The following is a 23,519-nucleotide window of genomic DNA, read 5'->3' on the forward strand; positions in this document are numbered from 1 at the left end:
CCCTCTGAGAGACCTAAGAATCTCAATTTTTCCCTTACAAATGCCAGGCAGTTAGGACAAGTTTTTCTGGATGAGGGTACATCTGTGTATGCTGAATTAGGAGATCCCGTCTTTTTAGCAGTTTCCAGATATTCCCTTTGTCCAGCTTGAGAATTTAAGGGACTTAACTTTGTCCACAATCTTGTTGTCCTTTTCTGGGGTGTGAATGGCTTTCAGAATCAGCAGGTTCTTCTCTGCCCAGGTGAGTATAATTATGGTCAAGCATAAGAGATTCCAACATCTTGTTCCCCCTTGTTTCATGAGGTATCTGACCGCTGTTGTGTTGTCCAATTTGATTATAACTACTTTCCTTTTTATGAGAGGACTGGAGGCTAAAAGGCTCAGATAGAACACTTTTAGCTCTCTCTGACATGGGGCTAGACATATTGTCAGTTTCCCAGCTGCCCCCAGTCATGTGACTTGTGCCTGCACTTTAGGATGGAATGCAAAGTAGGATGCAAAGTTTGTGGCAGATTCTCAGCCCTTCTAACAATTTTTTTAATAGACATGCCAACTCTTTTACGTTAGAGCAAAACAATACATATTTCCCTGACCGGGAATCGAACCCGGGCCGCGGCGGTGAGAGCGCCGAATCCTAACCACTAGACCACCAGGGAACTTGTTGCAAATGGCCACATGTGGGAAATTCAGTTTCAATGTAGCACCTCTTCAGTTCTTGTCTGATTTGATTGTTGGGTCAGTGTCAATAAATAACAGAAGGATACAGCATTAGTCCAGTAGGTCACTTATCCAGTAAAAGTCCCATCAGAATACCTAGAAGAATCAGCCAGAGTGCTGTCTCCACCTTAATGCTGTGTACACTTAAAGGGAAGAAAACCTTTACAGCGTCCATGGGTGGGCTTGAACCACCAACCTTTTGGTTAACAGCCGAACGCGCTTACCGATTGCGCCACAGAGACAACTGGAAGAATTGGAGTACATACTTACCTGTTACCTTAAATACTTATTTCACAGTTAATTCTAAGTGGTACCTTTTTAGGCGCTCATCAACTGCATATTACAGGGGCTTGCTCCACACACCCTTTCTAGCGAATGTTCTACTATCATTCTCAAGAGTTCTCTGTGTACAAAGTGCAAGATTCTAAGCAAAAGCCACTTCGTTTGCATTCAAAGACGGGGTCATGAATGAAACAACAAAAGAGGTCTACCAGAAGTGGGGTTCGAACCCACGCGGACATATGTCCATTGGATCTTAAGTTAACGCCTTAACCACTCGGCCATCCTAGTATACAATGTGAACTTGTGTAGAGAGGCATTTATCATCATCATCATCATTTATTTATATAGCGCTGTCAAGATACGCATTTATATTATGAATGTCAGATTATTTCCTTTAAAAGGCGATAATTTGATTATATATGATTTGTCCTGAAAATAAAAGCAGAGACCAAGGCTTGACCACATGATAAATTGTTTATATGTGTATAACAGGGATACCAAGTTTGTGGCAGATCCTCAGCCCCTCTAACAATTTTCCTTTATAGACATGCCAACTAATTCAAGTTAAACCAAAACAAAACATGCTTCCCTGACCGGGAATCGAACATTGAAAAATGTGGTTGCTACAATGTACCACATGTGTCAAATTCAGTTCCCAGTTGGGCCAGTGTCAATAAATAACAGAAAGATATAGCATTAGTCCAGTAGGTCACTTATCCAGGATCAGCCCCATCAGACTACCAAAGCTGATGAAGAGGCTAAAGGTCCCCATAGAAGCAAAGATTTCTCTTGCTGAACGACCGATTTTAGCGAAGTTTGACCAATCCTTTTGAAATTATCGTGCAGTTAGTGGGATTCGAACGATCAAACATCTTACGATTTTTCGGCCGACATCTGTCAGGAAATTGATTGGCCAGGTTAAAAAATATTTGTCGGTCCCAGTACAATCTATCTATGTTTGCAGGGACAAGCAGGCAGCTACCCTTTGTTTTGCAGGCAAATTGGTCTTTTTAGTTGATGGACAATTCGTACTATCGTTTCGAGATAATCATGGTCTCACGATGACGATCGGATCTTTTAAAAATCTTTACATCTATGGCCAGCTTCAGAGAGCCTTTGTTTTCAGATGGGGTCAGTGACCCCCATTTAAAGTTCTAAGTGAGTCAGAAGAAGGCAAATAATTAAAATCTATAAAAAAAAAAAAAAAAGAAAAATCAAAGGCCTATTGAAAGGTATCTTAGAGTTAGCCATTCTATAACATACTAAAACTTAAAGCTGAAGCACCCCTTTAAAAACACAAACTCAATAGATGTATACTTTCTTAAACGCATTCAAAAAATCCCTTGTATAGGAGCCCTTATAGAAGCAGAATAATACTTGCCCACACACAAATGTTATATAGTACACCGTAAATGAGGCACATACAAGCTGAACAGATTTGAATACACTAAATCACTATAATTAAAAAAAAAAAAACAGAGTTAAAAGAAACGACCACGAAGGGACTCGAACCCTCAATCTTCTGATCCGAAGTCAGACGCCTTATCCATTAGGCCACGCGGTCAAGTTAAAGTAGATTGATAAATCAATGGAGGTTGTGATTTTATTACTTCTCTCTGTAGAAAAAGATGATAATTGTGTATTTTGGGCAATGCAGCGTCTCTACAGAATTCCAGCACAGTTATTATTATTAGTCAAAGGGGATAACTACTCAGATGCACTGAATTCGAATATATTATCTGTTATCAGACAATTCCCAACATGCACACACACAGCATTGGCAAGGCACAAAGTAGGCATCGCCCTTTATTTCACTGCCCTATAATAGCTACAAAACAAATGCTCCAGGTGAGGCTCGAACTCACAACCACAGCAAGTTATTGTCATATAAGTACCGCGAGCTAACCGATTGCGCCACTGGAGCGATATGTACAAGCTGGCACATTGAAGTCTTCTAGACTAAGGAATTACATGGTAAGAAATGCGTTACCCTGCAGGCAAATAAGCCGAAGCTGCAAGACAGACCGTTCCGCAATAAGAGAAGTGCGACACCGACTTTAATTGCGATCATTTACTGCTTCAGCTTTTTGCCGAATTCTGATTTCCATGCGTTACCTTGTATGTATATTTGTATAGGTATTTCTAGGTTATATAGTATTACATTTATATTTGTATAGGGGTTTCTAGGTTATATAGTATGTATGTATATTTGTATAGGAATTTCTGCGTTATATTAGGTTATATAGTATATATTTACATTTGTATAGGGATTTCTAGGTTATATAGTATTACATGTATTTTTGTATAGGGATTTCTAGGTTATATAGTATGTATGTATATTTGTATAGGGATTTCTGCATTATATTAGGTTATATAGTATGTATGTATATTTGTATAGGGATTTCTAGGTTATATAGTATGTATGTATATTTGTATAGGTATTTCTAGGATATATAGTATGTATTTATATTTGCATTTGTATAGTGCTCCTAGAGTGCTGCTAAATACAGCAGAACAATAAATTAGCAGAACAAACGGCAATTGCAATAAAAAGTACAAATATGTACAAGACTACAATACACATAAATATAAAGTATATTTCAAACACATATTAAGTCTCTATTGCCATCCCACTTATTCAGAGAAAACATTACATGGCTTATACTGCCCCAGGAACACACAAAGAACAATAAGAAATTAGTTATTTAAGCTCTGTTTATTTTCCTACTGTACCCGGGGCAATGGGTTCTAACATGGCTGCCATCCGAATCCCCCCCCCCATAAACACAAGCAGTCGCGTTAAAAATTTTTTTTATCAGAATAGTCGTGCGCATAAAAATTGTCTTGCATGAAAATTATTTGGACACCCATTGACTTCAATGCGTTTTGTGAATTATTTGCGGTTTTATGAATTTTGCCTTTTCGCAGTAAATTCTCAAATTTTGCAGTAAATTCAGAGAAGTAAAACGGGACAAATTCGCTCAACACTAGCAAGCAGTACCTTGTGTGCGCTACACAGGAATACTGGTTGAACTTCATGTGTTATTATGTTTAACAACAGCTACTATGCTAGAAACTGAATTTTAGACTGTGAGCTCTAGATTAAGATTGTAAAGCAGAGCCCTCTTTGGCTCTAGTGCTATAAATATGGTCAGTTTATACACCCATTTATTTTACCCTAATGTGGAATATATTGGTGCTTTTTCATATACTTATAAAAAACAATATCATGCAGGTACTACTGGTGGGCCCAGGAACTATATGGGACTCGGTGGGATTCTGACTGAGAAGGAGCTGCTAATTGTATTTTGCTAATACTTGACTTCCCATCGTTGTTGCTCTGTTCCCGATGATGAAAATTTGAGTGAACAAAGGGAGGGGATGAGAGAAACAAATGGCAGTGGGCCTAGGGATGCCTGCCATGTAAATCCAGCCCTGTATACAATTTCAATAAATATTGGTAAAACAGATCAACCTCTAGACATTTTGGGGGGGGCTGAAAAATAACTTGCAGTTTGGCCCAGAAATATCTAGTGACAGCACTGCTGAAAGACAAAATTATTGTTGTAAAAATGTTATGAAAACAACATGCAGAGCAACCTGAACTATTTATCTATGGTGTGATCTAGTAGCTTAATAATATTATTTATTATGCCCTGCCTCAATGCCTTAACCCAGTGCTGTTTAAGTTCTGTTCCAGTGTTTTAGACAATATCCACATTAATCCACGAGCAGACGTAAATGTGCATATCATAATCTGTTGGTGTGCCCCCGTATGAAATAACAGGGCTTAATTTTTTTTTAATAGACATGCCAACTCTTTTACATTAGAGCAAAACAAAAGATACTTTGCTGACCGGTAATCGAACCCGGGCCGCGGCGTTGAGAGCGCTAAATCCTAACCACTAGACCATTGGAAAATACCAAAAAGCCACTACATTGAAAAAATTGGTTGCTGCAATGTACAAATCCAGGGCCTTTTTTTCTGTGCAGACTATTTTTATTTGCACAATAAATTGGTGTCTATGGGCTTTTTTTCATGGCAAAACCTAGCAAAAAAATTCTCTCTCATCTCTAGTTGAGAGCTGCCTGGTTGTACCCATGAGCGTTCAGAAATGCTCTTCACTACATTTAAGTTTCCTCATATTTTTTTTAGGCACAGCTAGGTGCATTTTCTGAATGCATGCTTGGTATGCATTCAGAAACCAATAAAATAAAAGGTTGGTTTGGAACTGACAAAAATGCACATTTACATTGAAAATGGTTGTTCACCTTTAAATTAATTTGAGAATGTTGAATATACGCATTTATTCATATATATATATATATATATATATATAAGTATGTGATATTCTGAGGCAATTTGCAATTGGTTTTATTTTTTATTATTTGTGGGGGTTTTTTTTTAGTAATTTAACTTTTTCTTCAGCCGCTCTCCTGTTTGCAATTTTAGCAATCCAGTTGCTAAGGTCCAAATTACCCTAGCAACAAATAAGTACTGAAATATGAATAGGAGAGGACCTGAATAGAAAGATGAGTAGCAATAACAATAAATGCATAGCCTAAAGGTCCCCATAAACGCAAAGATTTTTCTTGCCGAACGACTGATTTTAGTGAAGTCCGACCAATCCTTCAAAATTATCGTGCGGTTAGTGGGATTTGAACTATCGTACGATTTTTCATCGGACATCTGTCAGAGAATTGATCGGCCAGGTTAAAAAATATTTATAATTTTGAGATAATCGTGGTCTCACGATGATGATCGGATCTTTTAAAAATCTTTACATCTATGGGCAGCTTTAGAGAGCCTTTGTTTTTATATGGGGTCAGTGACCCCCATTTACAGTTCTAAGTGAGTTAGAAGAAGGCAAATAATCAAAATCTATAAAAAAAGAAAAATTGAAGGCCTATTGAAAGGTATCTTAGAATTAGCCATTCTATAACATAATAAAACTTAAAGCTGAAGCACCCCTTTAAAACGACAAACACAATAGTTGTATACTTTCTTAAACGCATTCAAAAAATCCCTTGTATAGGAGCCCTTATAGAAGCAGAATAATACTTGCCCACACACAAAATGTTATATAGTACACCGTAAATGAGGCACATACAAGCTGAACAGATTTGAATACACTAAATCACTATAATAAAAAAAAAAACACTGTTAAAAGAAATAACCACGAAGGGACTCGAACCCTCAATCTTCTGATCAAAAGTCAGACGCCTTATCCATTAGGCCACACGGTCTAGTTGTAGCATTTGGATAAATCAATGGAGATTGTGATTTTATTACTTCTCTCTGTGGAAAAAGATGATAATTGTGTATTTTGGGCAATGCAGCATCTCTACAGAATTCCAGCACAGTTATTATTATTAGTCAAAGGGGATAACTACTCAGATGCGCTGAATTCGAATATATTATCTGTTATCAGACAATTCCCAACATGCACACACACAGTATGGGAGCATTGGCAAGGCACAAAGCAGGCATCGACCTTTATCCCATAGCCCTTTAATAGCTACAAAACAAATGCTCCAGGTGAGGCTCGAACTCACAACCTCGGCATTGCTCACAAGTTACTGTCATATAAGTACCGCGCGCTTACCGATTGCGCCACTGGAGCGCTATTTATGATCGGGCACATTGAAGTCTTCTAGACGAAGGGATTACATGGTAAGAAATACATTACCCTGCAGGCAAAGGAGCCAAAGCTGAAAGACAGACCGTTCCGCAAAATAAGAGAAGTGCGACACCGACTCTAATTGATTTACTGCTTCAGCTTTATACCCGAATTCTGATTTCGCTCAGTAATCCATGCGTTACCTTGCTTGTCTGTGCACCAGTTCTGAACGTATCCATACGCACAACCAGTCTCAGAACTGAAAGTTGATGCGACTTGTGAATTGGTCGGAGAGGAAGCGGGGGGCAAAGTCAAAGCCTTTAATAAAATACACAGCCGTACAGATATATAAAGTAACTCGTATCTCTCCAAGAAGGGCTGGCTGCAGAGATGACTGTGAGGCGCAATATCTACGTCTGTCGATGTGTGTTGTATTTATTCTAGTTATGCCGCCAGATATGTGCACTGCCACGCTGTGGTGTTGGATGAACCTCAGCACCAAAAAGAAGACCCAGCGCTGTGACTCACTGAATTGCCTCTAGTTCAGTGCTGTCCAACTTCTATGGTACCAAGGGCCGGAATTTTTTTAATCTACATGGTGAAGGGCCGATAACTGAAGCCAGTGTTAGCCACTCCCTGTTTTTAGACCACACCCACTATGGTAAAATATGGACCATGTCCATATTAATAGCACACCAAAAAACCAAATGGTTGGTGCTCACTGTAGGGATCAGGGCTGGAACTAGGGGTAGGCAGAGTAGGCGGCTGTCTAGGGCGCCATCATTGAGGGGCACACTTTTAATTTTTTCGGTTTTCTCAAGCGTTTATTTAATAATTTGTTTCAGTAATCATGGTCGCCCAGTTGGGTGGAATCCATCTCCTTCACCTTCTCCCTCTTACTGGCAAAGTAATACCTCATTCTGTGCGGTGCGGCGCGATGTGCGTACAAGCGTCAATGACATCAGTGATGTGTTGGGTGACAGAGAGCGAGGCAGAGAGCTGGCGGCCTGCTTGGTGTAGCTCTCGCTGCTCTCAGCCTTGCACAGTTGCACTGAACTGAAGACATTCTTTCTATTACTGTGAAAGTGTGAAGCTTCCTGCTGGCACAGCCAGGTACAGATTTGGTGCCCATATGTTTGCTGTTGCTGCTGGGCGCTGGCACAGGTACATAAATACTTGGGGGCAATATGATGTGATCAGATTTATTTTTGGCTGCTGCGGCACAGGTAAAGATTGGGGGCAATATGATGGCTGCAGGAGGGCTGTATGATGGATGGCTGCTGAGCTTGCTTGCACAGGTACAGGCGGGGTGTATTATGGATGGCTGCTGGACTTGCTGGTACAGGTACAGGGGGCAGTAATATAAATGAAAAAATGTTGTACACTTTCTTGCTCTCTTGAGCTCTAGATTAAGATTGTAAAGCAGAGCCCTCTTTGGCACTAGTGTTATAAATATGGTCAGTATATACACCCATTTATTTTACCCTGATGTAGAATATATTGGTGCTTTTTCATATACTTATTAAAAACAATATCATGCAGGTACTGCTGGTGGGCCCAGGAACTATATGGGACTCGGTGGGATTCTGACTGATAAGCAGCTGCTAATTGTATTTTGCTAATACTTGACTTCCCATCGTTGTTGCTCTGTTCCTGATGATGAAAATTTGAGTGAATAAAAGGGAGGGGATGAGAGAAACAAATGGCAGTGGGCCTAGGGATGCCTGCCATGTAAATCCAGCCCTGTATACAATTTCAATAAATATTGGTAAAACAGATCAACCTCTAGACATTTTGGGGGGGCTGTAAAATAACTTGCAGTTTGGCCCAGAAATATCTAGTGACACCACTGCTGAAAAACAAAATTATTGTTGTAAAAATGTTATGAAAACAACATGCAGAGCAACCTGAACTATTTATCTATGGTGTGATCTAGTAGCTTAATAATATTATTTATTATGCCCTGCCTCAATGCCTTAACCCAGTGCTGTTTAAGTTCTGTTCCAGTGTTTTAGACAATATCCACATTAATCCACGAGCAGACGTAAATGTGCATATCATAATCTGTTGGTGTGCCCCCGTATGAAATAACAGGGTCTGGTTCATAAACTTTATGTTAATCAAAGATGTGGTCATGAATGAAACAACAAAAGAATTCTACCAGAAGTGGAGTTCGAACCTACACGGACATATGTCCATTGGATCTTAAGTCCAACGCCTTAACCACTCAGCCATCCTGGTAAGCCTACATCTCTCTTCTAGAGAGGCATTTATATTATGAATGTCAGATTGTTTCCTTTAAAAGGAGATCATTTGATTATTCATGGTTTGTCTTGAGAATAAAAGCAGAGACCAAGGCTTGACCACATGATAAATTGTTTATATGTGTATAACAGGTTGCCAAAAAAGACAGGTTGACAAAAATTGAAGGCACATGCAAAGTTTGTGGCAGATCCTCAGCCCTTCTAACATTTTTTTTAATAGACATGCCAACTCTTTTACATTAGAGCAAAACAAAACATACTTCCCTGACCGGGAATCAAACCAGGGCTGCGGTGGTGAGAGCGCCGAATCCTAACCACTAGACCACCAGGGAACTAGAAAATATGACAAAGGAACTACATTGAAAAAATTGGTTGCTACAATGTACAAATCCAGGGCCTGGATGGCACAACTTTTTTTCTGTGCAGACTATTTTTATTTGCACAATAAATTGGTGTCTATGGGCCTTTTTTCATGGCAAAACCTGGTAAAAAATTCTCTCTCATCTCTAGTTGAGAGCTGCCTGGTTGTACCCATGAGCGTTCAGAAATGCTCTTCACTACATTTAAGTTTCCTCATATTTTTTTTAGCTACAACTAGGTGCATTTTCTGAATGCATGCTTGGCATGCATTCAGAAACCAATAAAATAAAAGGTTGGTTTGGAACTGACAAAAACGCACATTTGCATTGAAAATGGTTGTTCACCTTTAAATTAATTTGAGAATGTTGAATATACGCAAATACGTGAAATGTGATATTCTGAGGCCATTTGCAATTGGTTTTATTTTTTATTATTTGTGGGTTTTTTTTTTAGTAATTTAACTTTTTCTTCAGCCGCTCTCCTGTTTGCAATTTTAGCAATCTAGTTGCTAAGGTCCAAATTACCCTAGCAACAAATAAGCACTGAAATATGAATAGCAGAGGACCTGAATAGAAAGATGAGTAGCAATAACAATAAATGCATAGCCTAAAGGTCCCCATAGACGCAAAGATTTTTCTTGCCGAACGACCGATTTTAGTGAAGTCTGACCAATCCTTCGAAATTATCGTGCGGTTAGTGGGATTTGAACGATCGTACGATTTTTCGTCCGACATCTGTCAGAGAATTGATCGGCCAGGTTAAAAAATCTTAATAATTTTGAGATAATCGTGGTCTCACGATGATGATCGGATCTTTTAAAAATCTTTACATCTATGGGTAGCTTTAGAGAGCCTTTGTTTTTATATGGGGTCAGTGACCCCCATTTAAAGTTCTAAGTGAGTTAGAAGAAGGCAAATAATCAAAATCTATAAAAAAAGAAAAATTGAAGGCCTATTGAAAGGTATCTTAGAATTAGCCATTCTATAACATACTAAAACTTAAAGCTGAAGCACCCCTTTAAAAACACAAACACAATAGATGTATACTTTCTTAAACGCATTCAAAAAATCCCTTGTATAGGAGCCCTTATAGAAGCAGAATAATACTTGCCCACACACAAATGTTATATAGTACACCGTAAATGAGGCACATACAAGCTGAACAGATTTGAATACACTAAATCACTATAATAAAAAAAAAAACACTGTTAAAAGAAACGACCACGAAGGGACTCGAACCCTCAATCTTCTGATCCGAAGTCAGACGCCTTATCCATTAGGCCACGCGGTCTAGTTGCAACAAGTTGATAAATCAATGGAGATTGTGATTTTATTACTTCTCTCTGTAGAAAAAGATGATAATTGTGTATTTTGGGCAATGCAGCATCTCCACAGAATTCCAGCACAGTTATTATTATTAGTCAAAGGGGATAACTACTCAGATGCGCTGAATTCGAATATATTATCTGTTATCAGACAATTCCCAACATGCACACACACAGTATGGGAGCATTGGCAAGGCACAAAGCAGGCATCGACCTTTATCCCATAGCCCTTTAATAGCTACAAAACAAATGCTACAGGTGAGGCTCGAACTCACAACCTCGGCATTGCTCACAAGTTACTATCATATAAGTACCGCGCGCTAACCGATTGCGCCACTGGAGCGCTATTTAAAAATGGGCACATTGAAGTCTTCCAGACGAAGGGATTACATGGTAAGAAATACATTACCCTGCAGGCAAAGGAGCCGAAGCTGCAAGACAGACCGTTCCGCAAAATAAGAGAAGTGCGACACCTACTCTAATTGATTTACTGCTTCAGCTTTTTACCGAATTCTGATTTCGCTCAGTAATCCATGCGTTACCTTGCTTGTCTGTGCACCAGTTCTGAACATATCCATACGCACAACCAGTCTCCGAACTGAAAGTTGATGTGACTTGTGAATTGGTCGGAGAGGAAGCGGGGGGCAAAGTCAAAGCCTTTAATAAAATACACAGCCGTACAGATATATAAAGTAACTCGTATCTCGCCAAGAAGTGCTGCCTGCAGAGATGACTGTGAGGCGCAATATTTACATCTGAAGATGTGTGTTGTATTTATTCTAGTTATGCCACCAGATATGTGCACTGCCACCCTGTTGTGTTGGATGAACCTCAGCACCAAAAAGAAGACCCAGCGCTGTGACTCACTGAATTGCCTCTAGTTCAGTGCTGTCCAACTTCTATGGTACCAAGGGTGCAGAATTTTTCTAATCTACATGGCGAAGGACCGATAACGGAAGCCAGTGTTAGCCAATCCCTGTTTTTAGACCACACCCACTATGGTAAAATATGGACCATGTCCATATTAATAGCACACCAAAAAACCAAATGGTTGGTGCTCACTGTAGGGATCAGGGCTGGAACTAGGGGTAGGCAGAGTAGGCGGCTGTCTAGGGCGCCATCATTGAGGGGCGCACTTTTAATTTTCTCGTTTTTTTCAAGCGTTTATTTAATAATTTGTTTCAGTAATCATGGTCATCCAGTTGGGTGGAATCCATCTCCTTCACCTTCTCCCTCTTACCGGCAAAGTAATAGCTCCTTATGTGCGGTGTGGCGCGATGTGCGTACAAGCGTCAATGACATCACTGATGTGTTGTGTGACAGAGAGAGGCAGAGAACTGGCGGCCTGTTTGGTGTGGGTCTTGCTGCTCTCAGCCTTGCACAGTTGCACTGAACTGAAGACATTCTTTCTATTACTGTGAAAGTGTGAAGCTTCCTGCTGGCACAGCCAGGTACAGATTTGGGCCCATATGTTTGCTGTTGCTGCTGGGCGCTGGCACAGGTACATAAATACTTGGGGGCAACATGATGTGATCAGATTTATTTTTGGCTGCTGCTGACACAGGTAAAGATTGGGGGCAATATGATGGCTGCAGGAGGGCTGTATGATGTATGGCTGCTGAGCTTGCTTGCACAGGTACAGGCGGGGTGTATTATGGATGGCTGCTGAGCTTGCTGGTACAGGTACAGGGGGCAGTAATATAAATGAAAAAATGTTGTACACTTTCTTGCTCTCTTGAGCTCTAGATTAAGATTGTAAAGCAGAGCCCTCTTTGGCACTAGTGTTATAAATATGGTCAGTATATACACCCATTTATTTTACCCTGATGTAGAATATATTGGTGCTTTTTCATATACTTATTAAAAACAATATCATGCAGGTACTGCTGGTGGGCCCAGGAACTATATGGGACTCGGTGGGATACTGACTGATAAGCAGCTGCTAATTGTATTTTGCTAATACTTGACTTCCCATCGTTGTTGCTCTGTTCCCGATGATGAAAATTTGAGTGAATAAAAGGGAGGGGACGAGAGAAACGAATGGCAGTGGGCCTAGGGATGCCTGCTATGTAAATCCAGCCCTGTATACAATTTCAATAAATATTGGTAAAACAGATCAACCTCTAGACATTTTGGGGGGGCTGTAAAATAACTTGCAGTTTGGCCCAGAAATATCTAGTGACAGCACTGCTGAAAGACAAAATTATTGTTGTAAAAATGTTATGGAAAAACCTGCAGAGCAACCTGAACTATTTATCTATGTTGTGATCTAGTAGCTTAATAATATTATTTATTATGCCCTGCCTCAATGCCTTAACCCAGTGCTGTTTAAGTTCTGTTCCAGTGTTTTAGACAATATCCACATTAATCCACGAGCAGACGTAAATGTGCATATCATAATCTGTTGGTGTGCCCCCGTATGAAATAACAGGGTCTGGTTCATAAACTTTATGTTAATCAAAGATGTGGTCATGAATGAAACAACAAAAGAATTCTACCAGAAGTGGGGTTCGAACCCACGCGGACATATGTCCATTGGATCTTAAGTCCAACGCCTTAACCACTCGGCCATCCTGGTAAGCCTACAGCTCCCTTGTAGAGAGGCATTTATATTATTAATATCAGATTGTTTCCTTTAAAAGGAGATCATTTGATTATTCATGGTTTGTCCTGAGAATAAAAGCAGAGACCAAGGCTTGACCACATGATAAATTGTTTATATGTGTATAACAGGGATACCACCAGGTTGCCAAAAAAGATGACATGACAAAAATTGAAGGCACATGCAAAGTTTGTGGCAGATCCTCAGCCCTTCTAACAATTTTTTTAATAGACATGACAACTCTTTTACATTAGAGCAAAACAATACATATTTCCCTGACCGGGAATCGAACCCGGGCCGCGGCGCTGAGAGCACCAAATCCTAAACACTAGACCACCAGGGAACTGGAAAATACCGAAAAGGCACTACATTGAAATAATTGGTTGCTACAATGTACAAATCCAGGGCCTGGATGGCACAACTTTTTTTCTGTGCAGACTATTTTTATTTGCACAATAAATTGGTGTCTATGGGCCTTTTTTCATGGCAAAACCTGGCAAAAAAATTCTCTCTCATCTCTAGTTGAGAGCTGCCTGGTTGTACCCATGAGCGTTCAGAAATGCTCTTCACTACATTTAAGTTTCCTCATATTTTTTTTAGGCACAACTAGGTGCATTTTCTGAATGCATGACAAAAATGCACATTTACATTGATTTGAGAATGTTGAATATACTCCAGTTGCTAAGGTCCAAATTACCCTAGCAACAAATAAGCACTGAAATATGAATAGCAGAGGACCTGAATAGAAAGAGGAGTAGCAATAACAATAAATGCATAGCCTAAAGGTCCCCATAGATGCAAAGATTTTTCTTGCCGAACGACCGATTTTAGTGAAGTCCGACCAATCCTTCGAAATTATCGTTCGGTTAGTGGGATTCGAAGGATCGTACGATTTTTCGTCCGACATCTGTCTGAGAATTGATCGGCTAGGTTAAAAAATCTTTATCATTTCGAGATAATCGTGGTCTCACGATGATGATCGGATCTTTTAAAAATCTTTACATCTATGGGCAGCTTTAGAGAGCCTTTGTTTTTAGATGGGGTCAGTGACCCCCATTTAAAGTTCTAAGTGAGTTAGAAGAAGGCAAATAATCAAAATCTATAAAAAAAGAAAAATTGAAGGCCTATTGAAAGGTATCTTAGAATTAGCCATTCTATAACATACTAAAACTTAAAGCTGAAGCACCCCTTTAAAAACACAAAAACAATAGTTGTATACTTTATTAAACGCATTCAAAAAATCCATTGTATAGGAGCCCTTATAGAAGCAGAATAATACTTGCCACACACAAATGTTATATAGTACACCGTAAATGAGGCACATACAAGCTGAACAGATTTGAATACACTAAATCACTATAATAAAAAAAAAAACATTGTTAAAAGAAACGACCACGAAGGGACTCGAACCCTCAATCTTCTGATCCAAAGTCAGACGCCTTATCCATTAGGCCACGCGGTCTAGATGTATCAAGAGGATAAATCAATGGAGATTGTGATTTTATTACTTCTCTCTGTAGAAAAAGATGATAATTGTGTATTTTGGGCAATGCAGCATCTCTACAGAATTCAAGCACAGTTATTATTATTAGTCAAAGGGGATAACTACTCAGATGCGCTGAATTCGAATATATTATCTGTTATCAGACAATTCCCAACATGCACACACACAGTATGGAAGCATTGGCAAGGCACAAAGCAGGCATCGACCTTTATCCCATAGCCCTTTAATAGCTACAAAACAAATGCTCCAGGTGAGGCTTCGAACTCACAACCTCAGCATTGCTCACAAGTTACTGTCATATAAGTACCGCGCGCTAACCGATTGCGCCACTGGAGCGCTATGTGCAAATGTGCATGTTGAAGTCTTCTAGATGACGGGATTACATGGTAAGAAATACGTTACCCTGCAGGCAAAGGAGCCGAAGCTGCAAGACAGACCGTTCCGCAAAATAAGAGAAGTGCGGCACCGACTTTAATTGCGATCATTTACTGCTTCAGCTTTTTGCCGAATTCTAATCCTAACCACTAGACCAACTGTACAAAGTCCAGAAAAAAGCAAAAACAGCGGAGCACCGAGGAGTCCAGTAAAAGTATAAAAAGTTGAAATTTTATTTAATATACATATAAAAACAAATTACAGCAGCAGTGAACCCTGGCTGCCCGCTTAACGCGTTTCGTGGCATCCTGCCCCTTGGCAGGACGCCACGAAACTCGTTAATTTGGTTTTAAATAAAATTTAAACTTTGTATACTTTTACTGGACTCCTCGGTGCTCCACTGTTTTTGCTTTTTTCTGGACTGAATTGACCGCATGGGATGTCGGCGGGGTGTGCAGCACGATGAGCCCAGTGTCCGGTAAGTGCTCCCACTAAACTACAATTTTTCTGGACTTCAACTGTACAAAGTGCAAGATTCTAAGCAAAAGCCACTTCATTTGCGTTCAAAGACGGAGTCATGAATGAAACAACAAACAAGTTCTACCAGAAGCGGGATTCAAACCTACGCAGATATAAGTTCAACGCCTTAACCACTCGGCCATCCTGGTTTACCAGCCAATCTTTTGAAGAGAGGCATTTATATTATTAATGTCAGGTTATTTCCTTTAAAAGTAGGTAATTTGATTATATATGGTCCTGAAAATAAAAGCAGAGACCAAGGCTTGATAAATTGTTTATATGTGTATAACAGGGATACCAAGGTTTGAGGATCCTCAGCCCCTCTAACAATTTTCCTTTATAGACATGCCAACTAATTCAAGTTAAACCAAAACGAAACATCCTTCCCTGACCGGAATCGAACCCGGGCCGCGGCGGTGAGAATGCCGAATCCTAACCACTAGACCACCAGGGAACTGGCAAAACCCAAAAAGGCACTACATTGAAAAATTTGGTTGCTACAATGTACCACATGTGTCAAATTCAGTTCCCACCCACAGCCAATGCAGCACTTATTTAATTCCTGTCAGACTTGATTGTTGGGCCAGTGTCAATAAATAGCAAGTGTCAAATATAGCATTAGTCCAGTAGGTCACTTATCCAGTATCAGCCCCATCAGACTACATAGAAAAGTCAGAGTGCTGCCTCTGCCTTAATGCTGTATACTCCTGAAGGGGAAAACCCTTACACCGTCCCTGGGTGGGCTTGAAACAGCAACTTTCCGGCTAACAGCTGAATGTGCTAACCGATTGCTCCACAGAGACAACCACAAAGCAAGCAATTTATACCTACCTGTTACCTTAAATACTTATTTCACAGGTAATTCAAATCTCTTCCTTTTTGGGCGCTCATCAACTGTACATTACATTGGCCTGCACCCTTTCTCATTCTACTATCAATCTCCAGTGTTCTAAGATTCTAAGCAAAAGCCACTTCATTTGCCATTATCAAGTCACAATGTAGGAGAGATGCAGAAGTCTGTGTATCGCTCCATTTTTAAACATAGTAGCTGTACTATACATTTCTGGTGTAAGTATAAAGCCATACAAGACACACCAGCACAACATGGATAATTCCAGCAGGATTTGACCTTGCTCGTTTATTTGCGGATGCAAAATAAACGAGCAAGGTCAAATCCTGCTGGAATTATCCATGTTGTGCTGGTGTGTCTTGTATCTATACTGCTTCCGAGGTTGTCCAATTCCTCTAAACATCTAGCACTTGGAGTTCGTATGACTTCGGACGGCCAGGGTGTGCGAGTGTAAGTTTTTCTTTTTTGTAAGTATAAAGCCATGCTTTTTTCTGGCAGGCCAAGTAGACATCAAACCTGACATTTTGCTAATACTTCAGTGGGATCAGATACCCATGTGCAAAGCTGATGAAGAGGCTAAAACACGATCTACGGTATATTTTTAACTTTGCTGATCCTACTTTGTTTCTAAATGAGTATAACTCACAACCTTGTATTAATGTTAGTTATGCCGCAAGATATGTGCACTGCCATCCATTTTTCAGCCTGTAGTTTTCTTTTTCTAAATGCATTTCTGTTGTTTTTCGATCTCCACAATTCCGCTTGGAAGGATTTTAATAGGATTTTAAGAAAAAATTTAGCCGGACTGATAAACCGTCAATATGCAGCAACAATGCATTCATTTGAATAAGCACTGGAATATGAATAGGAGAGGACCTGAATAGAAAAATGAGTAATAAAAAGTAGCAATAACAATAAATGTATAGCCTTAGAGAGCCTTTGTTTTTAGATGGGGTTAGTGACTCCCAATTTAAAGCTGTAAAAGAATCAGAAGAAGGCAAATAAAATAATTAAAATCTATAAAAAAAAAGAAAAATTGAAGGACAATTGAAAAGTAGCTTCGAATTATTTTATTGAAGTTTTAAGAAAAATGTAGCTGGACTGATAAACCGTCAATATGCAGCAACAATGCCTTAATTTGAATTAACACTGGAATATGAATAGGAGAGGACATGAATAGAAAAATGAGTAATAAAAAGTAGCAATAACAATAAATGCATAGCCTTAGCAAGCCTTTGTTTTTAGATGGGGTCAGTGACCCCAATTTAAAGCTGTAAAGAGTTAAAAGAAGGCAAATAATTAAAATTTATAAAAAAAAAAAAATTGAAGCCCAATTGAAAAGTAGCTTAGAATTAGCCATTCTACAACATACTAAAACTTAAAGCTGAAGCACCCCTTTAAAAAACACAAACACATTAGATGTATGCTTTCCTAAACACATTCAAAAATCCCTTGCATTGAATATAGCTCTTATAGAACCAGAATAATACTTACCCACACATAAATGTTATATAGTACACCATATATGATACACATACAAGCTGAACAGATTTGAATACACTAAATCACTATAATAAAAGGAAAAAAAAACCCATTGTTAAAAAAAGCAACCACGAAGGGACTCGAACCCTCAATCTTCTGATTCGAAGTCAGACGCCTTATCCATTAGGCCACGCGGTCAGTTTATGGCATGAGTGTAAACCAATGGAAATTGTGATTTTATTACTTTTCTCTGTGGAAAAAAATGATAATTGTGTATTTTGGTTAATGCAGTGTTTCTACAGAAATCCAGCACAGTAGTTATTATTATTAGCCAGAGGGGGGATACCTACCCAGCTGCAATTCCCAACATGCACACACACAGTATGGGAGCATTGGCAAGGCACAAAGTAGGCATCGACCTTTATTCCGCTGCCCTTTAATAGCTACAAAACAAATGCTCCAGGTGAGGCTCGAACTCACAACCTCGGCATTGCTCACAAGTTACTGTCATATAAGTACCGCGCGCTAACCGATTGCGCCACTGGAGCACTACGTGTGATAGTGGATGAATAGGCACATTGAAGTCTTCTAGACCAGTGATCCCCAACCAGTAGCTCGTGAGCAACATGTTGCTCTCCGACCTCTTGTATGTTGCTCTCAGGGTCCTCAAAGAAGGGGCTTATTTTTGAATTTCAAGCTTGAAATAAAGTTTTAATTGCATAAAAACTAATTACAGCCCCAAGTAGAGCTTCTTGTAGGCTGCCAGTCCACATAGGGGCTACCAAACAGCCAATCACAGCCCTTGTTTGGCACCCCAAGGGACTTTTTTCATGCTTTTGTTGCTCCCCAACTCTTTTTACATTTGAATGTGGCTCACGGGTCAAAAAGGTTGGGGACCCCTGTTCTAGACTATGGATTACATGGAATGAAATACATTACACTGCGGGCAACAGAACTGAAGATGCAAGACAGAACGTTCCGCAACAAGAGAAGTGTGATACCGACAGGTTTTGGCAGAGTAGATGTATGCTTTCCTAAACGCATTCATATAATCCCTTGTAAAGGATATAGCTCTTATAGAAGCAGAATAATTCTTACCCACACATAAATGTTATATAGTACATCATATATGATACACATACAAACTGAACAGATTTGTATACACTAAATCACTATAATAAAAGAAAAAAACAAACAGTGTTAAAAAAAATAACCACGAAGAGACACGAACCCTCAATCTTCTGATTTGAAGCCAGACACCTTATCCATTAGGCCTATCGGTCAAGTTATGGTATGACAGCAAATCAATGGAAATTGTGATTTTATGACTTTTCTCTGTGGAAAAAGATGATAATTGTGTATTTTGGCTAATGCAGCGTTTCTACAGCAATCCAGCACAGTTGTAAATATTATTAGCCAGAGGGGGATAACTAACCAGCTGCATGCACACAGTATGGGAGCATTGGCAAGGCACAAAGCAGGCATCGACCTTTATCCTGCAGCCCTTTAATAGCTACAAAACATGTGCTCCAGGTGAGGCTCGAACTCACAACCTCGGCATTGCTCACAAGTTACTGTCATATAAGTACCGCGCGCTAACCGATTGCGCCACTGGAGCACTACGTAGGCTAGGTGATGACTAGGCATATTGAAGTCTTCTAGACTAGGGATTTCATGGAACAAAATACATTACACTGCGGGCAACAGAACCGAAGATGTAAGACAGAACGTTCCGCAACAAGAGAAGTGTGATACTGGCAGGTTTTGGCCGAGTTCTGACTTCGTTCAGTAATCCATACGTTACCCTGCTTGTCTGTGAACCAGTACCGGACTATCCATACGGCACTACCAGTCTCCAAACTGAAAGTCGGTGCGACTTGTGAATTGGTCGGAGAGGAAGCGGGGGCCGCGATGGCAGAGTCAAAGCACTTAATAAAATATACAGCTGCACAGATATATAAAATAACTCGGATCTCGCCAAGAAGGACTGGCTGCAGAGATGACGGTGCGGCGCAATATATGAGTCTGCTATTGTATTAATGCTAGTTATGCCGCAAGATTTGTGCACTGCCATCCATTTTTCAGCCTGTAGCCTCTTTTCCTAACACGCATTTCTGTTTTTTTTCCGTTCTCCACAATTCCGCTTGGAAGTATTTTAATACGATTTTAAGAAAAAATGTAGCCGGACTGATAAACCATCAATATGCAGCAACAAGGCATTAATTTGAATAAGCACTGGAATATGAATAGGAGAGGACCTGAATAGAAAAATGAGTAATAAAAAGTAGCAATAACAATAAATGTATAGCCTTAGAGAGCCTTTGTTTTTAGATGGGGTTAGTGACTCCCAATTTAAAGCTGTAAAGAATCAGAAGAAGGCAAATAATTAAAATCTATAAAAAAAAAAAAAGAAAAATTGAAGGACAATTGAAAAGAAGCTTAGAATTAGCCATTCTATAACATACTATAACTTATAGCTGAAGCTCCCCTTTAAAAAATACACACAATAGATGTATGCTTTCCTAAACGCATTAAAAAAATACCTTGTATAGGATATAGCCCTTATAGAAGCATAATAATACTTGCCCACACATAAATATTATATTGTACACCATATATGATACACATACAAGCTGAACAGATTTGAATACACTAAATCACTAAAAACAAAACAAAAAAAAAAACGACCACGAAGGGACTCGAACCCTCAATCTTCTGATTCGAAGTCAGACGCCTTATCCATTAGGCCACGCGGTCAAGCTATAGCAGGATGTTGAATCAATGGCTCTTGTGATTTTATTACTTTGCTCTGTGGAAAAAGGTGATAATTGTGTATTTTGGGCAATGCAGCATTTCTACAGAAATCCGGCAGTTATTATTATTATTAGTCAGAGGGGATAACAACTCAGCTCCACTGAATTTGAATATATTATCTGTTATCAGACAATTCCAAACATGCACACACACAGTATGGGAGCATTGGCAAGGCACAAAGCAGGCATCAACCTTTATGCCACAGCCCTTTAACAGCTACAAAATACAGTAAGTGCTCCAGATGAGGCTTGAAATCACAACCTCGGCATTGCTCACAAGTTAATGTCATATAAATTCCGCGCTAACCGATTGTGCCACTATGTATTGCCATTGCTTCTGAAAAACGCAGAAACTCCTAAAGCAACAAATCTAAGTGGGGAAGAGGGGTAAAAAGCATGACCAAAAGCGTTAAATATAAAATGGTAGAAGAAAAAAAGTTAGTGCTTCAGTTTTAGATGTCTCTTTCCGATCCTGTTTCAGTCTCTCCACTGTATAAAAATTTCAGAATAAAAAAGTGGATCGGCGCCTGTGGCAAACAGAGAAAACAAATAACAAGACCAGAATATGGTGTCGTATGTTCAAGTTCGTCAATTCAACACCCTGGGGCCCATTTAGTTAGCTCGAGTGAAGGAATGAATAAAAAAACCTTCGAATTTCGAATGTTTTTTTTGGCTACTTTGACCATCGACTACGACTTTGAATCGAACGATTCGAACTAAAAATCGTTCGACTGTTCGACCATTTGATAGTCCAAGTACTGTCTCTTTAAGAAAAAACTTCGACCCCCTGGTTCGCCACCTACAAGCTACCGAAGTCAATGTTAGCCTATGGGGAAGGTCCCCATAGGCTTAGCTAGCTTTTTTTTATCGAAGAAAAATCGTTCGATCGATGGATTAAAATCCTTCGAATCGAACGTTTGAAGGATTTAATCGTTCGATCGAACGATTTTTCGTTCGATTGAACGAATAGTGCTAAATCCTTCGACTTCGATATTCGAAGGATTTAACTTCGACAGTCGAATATCGAGGGTTATTTAACCCTCGATATTCGACCTTAAGTAAATTTGCCCCCCTGTGTTTAAAAAGGGAGAGAGGGGAAATCTCCTGTCAAAAATGGTGAAGTTCGACAGTCTGAATCAAGCTTAAAAGGAAACAAAACTCTTTACATTCACTTCACAATTAATGTTCAGAGATAAATAACACTTCATATTCTGTAGCGACAGTTATTTGCATATTTGAATTTTATTTGCGGCTGCAAACTAGGCAGATGTATTATCTATTGCACACCAGGTTCACAGTAATTATTTTAAGAAAAAGTGAGAGATCTTAATCTCACTCACGTTTTCTTGTCCAATTAATTTATAACTATAGATACCTGCTGTATTTCCTTTACCTTGAAGATGTTTCGCTAGTCATCAGAATGCTGAATGAAGAAAGCCAAATAACTAGCAAATGTCTTCAGGAAAAAAGAAAATACAGCAAGTCCAGTTGTTTTGACTTATTATTATAGATATACTTGGACCTGGATGAATGAGAACCTTCACAGACTTCTTGTATCATTTGCTTTTTTTTCACCCTTTTGCAGGATTTTTTCCACAAACACTTTTTAAGAATAAAAAAAGTTCAGTTCTGGTTATGGAGGCAAACTTTTTGAAAAGCCACTCTCATGGAAGAAAAAATACTGTTGGAGGTGGAAAAAAAAAAGCAATCGTGAATAAACACTCATTTAAAGGAACAGTTCAGAGTATACATTAAATTGGGTAAAAAGCTAGGCTGTGCAAACTAAAAAATGTTAGACATAGTTAAGCTGGCCATATACGCACAGATCCTATCGTACGAATCGAGGATTCGTACCATTTTGGTCGATCGGACAGGTATGATTTTGACCCGATCCCGCCGGAGCCCATTGCGAATCTTTATAGACACATTTTTGGCTAACAATAGTCAGAACACAAGTCCTCCTTTGCAGCTCTCTAACCTGTTAGACAATGACTTGAAGGGGGGAGGGGGTCACATGGGAAGCTCCGAGGAGAGAGGTAGAGGGAGGGGAGTGTGTGTCTGTGTGTGGGCTGCTTTGATTTTTTTTTTTGCCCGGACTGCATTTTACTCCCAGTCCGGCTCTGCACCGAATCCACTATTTTGGATTTGGCTGGACCCCTGAATCCTTGCGAAAGATTCCGGCGAATACTGAACCAAATCCGAATTTGCATATGCAAATTAGGCATGGGAAGGGGAAAACATTTTTTACTTCCTTGATTTGTGACAAAAAGTCACGCGATTTCCCTTCCCCCTAATTTGCATATGCAAATTAGGATTCGGTTCGGTCAGCCAGAAGGATTCAGCCGAATCCTGCTGAAAAAGGCCGAATCCTGGATTCGGTGCATCCCTAGTTCTATTACATTAGATATCTGTTCACTGGTCTTTATAGATTACATTTTTCGCTAACTAACTATAGAATGAAAACATTTTTTAAAATGTTGCACAAACTATTTACCCAGTTTTATTTTTATACTGAAAAGGTCCTTTGAGATCTTACTCTTAGGTTTTATTATGATTACACGAACCAGATGATCAATGGATAATAAACCTGGCCCCAATGTCCATAGTAAGCACATAATCCTGAACATTTTAATAAGCATGGTTTTATTAAGTAGTGTATGAAGAACATGTCTGTCTTAGACATGGAACAACTTATAAAGAGCCATACAGAAATACTTTTGCTTTCAATTGTTACAATTGGTCAGTATTATTTCCCTGTGCCAGCACATACCAATAATAACCAATAAATCAATTACAATATTCCTGT

General features: G+C 39.4%; 18 non-coding genes across 18 annotated transcripts; all 18 read right to left on the reverse strand.

The window, feature by feature from the left end:
* Positions 1-584: 584 nt before the first annotated feature.
* trnae-cuc lies at positions 585-656 on the reverse strand. Its single transcript has one exon. It is a non-coding gene; the product is annotated as a tRNA-Glu (tRNA).
* A 229-nt stretch (positions 657-885) lies between these two features.
* Positions 886-959, reverse strand: trnan-guu. Its single transcript has one exon. It is a non-coding gene; the product is annotated as a tRNA-Asn (tRNA).
* A 246-nt stretch (positions 960-1,205) lies between these two features.
* On the reverse strand, positions 1,206-1,287 carry trnal-uaa. The gene has a single exon. It is a non-coding gene; the product is annotated as a tRNA-Leu (tRNA).
* Positions 1,288-2,490: 1,203 nt separating this feature from the next.
* On the reverse strand, positions 2,491-2,563 carry trnar-ucg. The gene has a single exon. It is a non-coding gene; the product is annotated as a tRNA-Arg (tRNA).
* Positions 2,564-2,839: 276 nt separating this feature from the next.
* On the reverse strand, positions 2,840-2,923 carry trnai-uau. Its single transcript is given in 2 exon segments — positions 2,840-2,875; positions 2,886-2,923. It is a non-coding gene; the product is annotated as a tRNA-Ile (tRNA).
* A 3,250-nt stretch (positions 2,924-6,173) lies between these two features.
* trnak-uuu lies at positions 6,174-6,246 on the reverse strand. The gene has a single exon. It is a non-coding gene; the product is annotated as a tRNA-Lys (tRNA).
* Positions 6,247-6,530: 284 nt separating this feature from the next.
* Positions 6,531-6,623, reverse strand: trnai-uau. The gene is given in 2 exon segments: positions 6,531-6,566; positions 6,586-6,623. It is a non-coding gene; the product is annotated as a tRNA-Ile (tRNA).
* A 2,155-nt stretch (positions 6,624-8,778) lies between these two features.
* Positions 8,779-8,861, reverse strand: trnal-uaa. The gene has a single exon. It is a non-coding gene; the product is annotated as a tRNA-Leu (tRNA).
* Positions 8,862-10,461: 1,600 nt separating this feature from the next.
* On the reverse strand, positions 10,462-10,534 carry trnar-ucg. Its single transcript has one exon. It is a non-coding gene; the product is annotated as a tRNA-Arg (tRNA).
* Positions 10,535-10,818: 284 nt separating this feature from the next.
* trnai-uau lies at positions 10,819-10,911 on the reverse strand. Its single transcript is given in 2 exon segments — positions 10,819-10,854; positions 10,874-10,911. It is a non-coding gene; the product is annotated as a tRNA-Ile (tRNA).
* A 2,152-nt stretch (positions 10,912-13,063) lies between these two features.
* On the reverse strand, positions 13,064-13,146 carry trnal-uaa. Its single transcript has one exon. It is a non-coding gene; the product is annotated as a tRNA-Leu (tRNA).
* Positions 13,147-13,441: 295 nt separating this feature from the next.
* trnae-cuc lies at positions 13,442-13,513 on the reverse strand. Its single transcript has one exon. It is a non-coding gene; the product is annotated as a tRNA-Glu (tRNA).
* Positions 13,514-14,559: 1,046 nt separating this feature from the next.
* Positions 14,560-14,632, reverse strand: trnaq-uug. The gene has a single exon. It is a non-coding gene; the product is annotated as a tRNA-Gln (tRNA).
* Positions 14,633-14,916: 284 nt separating this feature from the next.
* On the reverse strand, positions 14,917-15,010 carry trnai-uau. The gene is given in 2 exon segments: positions 14,917-14,953; positions 14,973-15,010. It is a non-coding gene; the product is annotated as a tRNA-Ile (tRNA).
* A 3,015-nt stretch (positions 15,011-18,025) lies between these two features.
* trnar-ucg lies at positions 18,026-18,098 on the reverse strand. Its single transcript has one exon. It is a non-coding gene; the product is annotated as a tRNA-Arg (tRNA).
* A 257-nt stretch (positions 18,099-18,355) lies between these two features.
* Positions 18,356-18,448, reverse strand: trnai-uau. The gene is given in 2 exon segments: positions 18,356-18,391; positions 18,411-18,448. It is a non-coding gene; the product is annotated as a tRNA-Ile (tRNA).
* A 977-nt stretch (positions 18,449-19,425) lies between these two features.
* Positions 19,426-19,518, reverse strand: trnai-uau. Its single transcript is given in 2 exon segments — positions 19,426-19,461; positions 19,481-19,518. It is a non-coding gene; the product is annotated as a tRNA-Ile (tRNA).
* A 1,066-nt stretch (positions 19,519-20,584) lies between these two features.
* On the reverse strand, positions 20,585-20,657 carry trnar-ucg. The gene has a single exon. It is a non-coding gene; the product is annotated as a tRNA-Arg (tRNA).
* Between the last annotated feature and the right edge of the window lie 2,862 nt (positions 20,658-23,519).

Source organism: Xenopus laevis, chromosome 8S, assembly GCF_017654675.1.
Source record: "Xenopus laevis strain J_2021 chromosome 8S, Xenopus_laevis_v10.1, whole genome shotgun sequence".
Classification (NCBI taxonomy): domain Eukaryota; kingdom Metazoa; phylum Chordata; class Amphibia; order Anura; family Pipidae; genus Xenopus; species Xenopus laevis.